Raw genomic sequence first — 3702 nt, forward strand, 5'->3', positions numbered from 1 at the left:
GCATGAAACGGTCTGAAAAATAGGAGGATCATGAAACGGTGTTCAAAAACATGAAGAGCCTGGAAAGGTGTGAAAAATATGAAGAGCTTCAAAAAGTGTCAAAAATATGAGGAGCATGAAACGGTCTGAAAAATACGAGGAGCATGAAGTGGTGTTGAGAAACATGAAGAGCCTGAAAAAGTTGTGAAACATATGAGGAGAATGAAACGGTCTGAAAAATAGGAGGAGCATGAAGTGGTGTAGAAAAACATGAAGACCCTGAAAAAGTGTGAAAAATATGAAGAGCTTCAAAAGGTGTCAAAAATATGAGGACCATGAAACGGTCTGAAAAATATGAGGAGCAAGAAACTGTTCTCAAAAACTAGAAGAGCCTCAAAAGGTGTGAAAAGTAGGAAGAGCTTCAAACTGTGTCAAAAATATGATGAGCATGAAACGGTCTGAAAAATAGGAGGAGCATGAAGTGGTGTTGAAAAACATGAAGAGCCTGAAAAATGTGTGAAACATATGAGGAGCATGAAACGGTCTGAAAAATAGGAGGCGCATGAGACGGTGTTGAAATACATGAAAAGCCTGAAAAGGTGTGAAAAATATGAAGAGCTTCAAAGGATTTCAAAAATATGAGGAGCATGAAAATGTCTGAAAAACAGGAAGAGAATGAAGCGATGTAGAAAAACATGAAAAGCCTGAAAAGGTGTGAAAAATATAAAGAGCTTCAAAAGGTGTCAAAAAGATGAGGAATATGAAACAGTCTGAAATAAAGGAGGAGAATGAAGCAGTGTTGAAAAACATGAAAAGCCTGAAAAGGTGTGAAAAATATGAAGAACTTCAAAAGGTGTCAAAAATATGAGGAGCATGAAACGGTCTGAAAAATAGGAGGAGCATGAAGTGGTGTTGAGAAACATGAAGAGCCTGAAAAAGTTGTGCAACATATGAGGAGAATGAAACGGTCTGAAAAACAGGAGGAGCATGAAACGTTGTTCAAAAACATGAAGAGCCTGGAGAAGTGTGAAAAATATGAAGAGCTTCAAAAGGCGTCAAAAATATGAGGAGCATGAAACGGTCTGAAAAAAAGGAGGAGCATGAAGCGGTGTTGAAAAACATGAAGAGCCTGAAAAGCTGTGAATAATATGAAGAGCTTCAAAAGCTGTCAAAAATATGAGGAGCAGGAAACGGTCTGAAAAATAGTAGGGGCATGAAGCGGTGTTGAAAACATGAAGAGCCTGAAAAGGTGTGAAAAATATGAAGAGGTTCAAAAGGTGTCAAAAATATGAGGAGCATGAAACGGTCTGAAAAATAGGAGGAGCATGAACCGGTCTGAAAAATAGGAGGAGCATGAATCGGTGTTCAAAAACATGAAGAGCCTGAAAAGGTGTGAAATATATGAAGAGCCTCCAAGGTGTCAAAAATATGAGGAGCAAGTTACGGTCTGAAAAATAGGAGGAGCTTAAGCGGGTTGATAAATATGAAGAGCCTGAAAAGATGTGAAAAATATGAAGAGCTTCAAAAGGTGTCAAAAATATGAGGACCATGAAACGGTCTGAAAAATAGGAGGAGCATGAAGCGGTGTTGAAAAACATGAAGAGCCTGAAAAGGTGTGAAATATATGAAGAGCTTCAAAAGGTGTAAAAAATATGAGGAGTTTGAAACGGTCTGAAAAATAAGAGGATCTGGTTTCCTCAGTGTGTATGCCCAGAAGTGGAATTGCTGGGTCATATGGCAGTTCTATTTCCAGTTTTTTAAGAAATCTCTACACCGTTTTCCATAGCGGCTGTACTAGTGTGCATTCCCACCAACAGTATAAGAGGGTTCCCTTTTCTCCACTCCCTCTCCAGCATTTATTGCTTGTAGACTTTTGGATAGCAGCCATCCTGACTGGCATGTAATGGTACCTCATTGTGGTTTTGATTTGCATTTCTCTAATAATGAGTGATGTTGAGCATCTTTTCATGTGTTTGTTATCCATCTGTATGTCTTCTTTGGAGAAATGTCTGTTTAGTTCTTTGGCTCATTTTTTATTGGGTCATTTATTTTTCTGGAATTGAGCTGCAGGATTTGCTTGTATATTTTTGAGATTAATCCTTTGTCTGTTTCTTCATTTGCTATTATTTTCTCCCAATCTGAGGGCTGTCTTTTCACCTTACTTATAGTTTCCTTTGTAGTGCAAAAGCTTTTAAGTTTCATTAGGTCCCATTTGTTTAGTTTTGCTTTTATTTCCAATATTCTGGGAGGTGGGTCATAGAGGATCTTGCTTTGATTTATGTCGGAGAGTGTTTTGCCTATCTTCTCCTCTAGGAGTTTTATAGTTTCTGGTCTTACATTTAGATCTTTAATCCATTTTGAGTTTATTTTTGTGTATGGTGTTAGAAAGTGTTCTATTTTCCTTCTTTTACAAGTGGTTGACCAGTTTTCCCAGCACCACTTGTTAAAGAGGTTGTCTTTTTTCCATTGTATATCCTTGCCTCCTTTGTCAAAGATAAGGTGTCCATAGGTTCGTCTGAAAGAGACACGTGCACCCCAATGTTCATCGCAGCACTGTTTATAATAGCCAGGACATGGAAGCAACCTAGATGCCCGTCAGCAGATGAATGGATAAGAAAGCTGTGGTACATATACACCATGGAATATTACTCAGCCATTAAAAAGAATTCATTTGAATCAGTCCTAATGAGATGGATGAAGCTGGAGCCCATTATACAGAGTGAAGTAAGCCAGAAAGATAAAGAACATTACAGCATACTGACACATGTATATGGAATTTAGAAAGGTGACAACGATAACCCTATATGCAGAACAGAAAAAGAGACACAGAAATACAGAACAGACTTTTAAACTTTGTGGGAGAATGTGAGGGTGGGATATTTCAAAAGAACAGCATGTATGCTATCTATGGTGAAACAGATCACCAGCCCAGGTAGGATGCACGAGACAAGTGCTCCGGCTTGGTGCACTGGGAAGACCCAGAGGAATCGGGTGGAGAGGGAGGTGCGAGGGGGAATCGGGACTGGGAATACATGAAAATCCATGGCTGATTCATATCAAGGTATGACAAAACCCACTGGAAAAAAAAATAAAAATAATAAAAAAAATTAAAAAAAAATAACAATAAAAAAAAAAATAAGAGGAGCATGAAACGGTGTTCAAAAACATGAAGAGCCTGAAAAGGTGTGGAAATTATGAAGAGCTTCAAAAGGTGTCAAATATATGAGGAGCATAAAACGGTTTGAAAAAAAGGAGGAGCATGAAATGGTGTTGAAAAACATGAAGAGCCTGAAAAGGTGTGAAAAATATGAAGAGCTTCAAAAGGTTTCAAAAACATGAGAGGCATGAATGGTCTGAAATATAGGGGGAGCATGAAGCGGTGTAGAAAAACATGAAGAGCCTGAAAAGGTGTGGAAATTATGAAGAGCTTCAAAAGGTGTCAAATATATGAGGAGCATAAAAAGGTCTGAAAAAAAGGAGGAGCATGAAGTGGTGTTGAAAACGATGAAGAGCCTGTAAGGTGTGAAAAATATGAAGAACTTCAAAAGGTGTCAAAAATATAAGGAGCATGAAACGGCCTGAAAAATAGGAGGAGCATGAAGTGGTGTTGAAAAACGTGAAGAGCCTGAAAAGGTGTGAAAAATATGAAGAACTTCAAAAGGTGTCAAAAATATGAGCAGCATGAAACGGTCTGAAAAACAGGAGGAGCATGAAACGGTGTTC

This window comes from Dama dama, unplaced genomic scaffold, assembly GCF_033118175.1.
Source record: "Dama dama isolate Ldn47 unplaced genomic scaffold, ASM3311817v1 ptg000115l, whole genome shotgun sequence".
Classification (NCBI taxonomy): domain Eukaryota; kingdom Metazoa; phylum Chordata; class Mammalia; order Artiodactyla; family Cervidae; genus Dama; species Dama dama.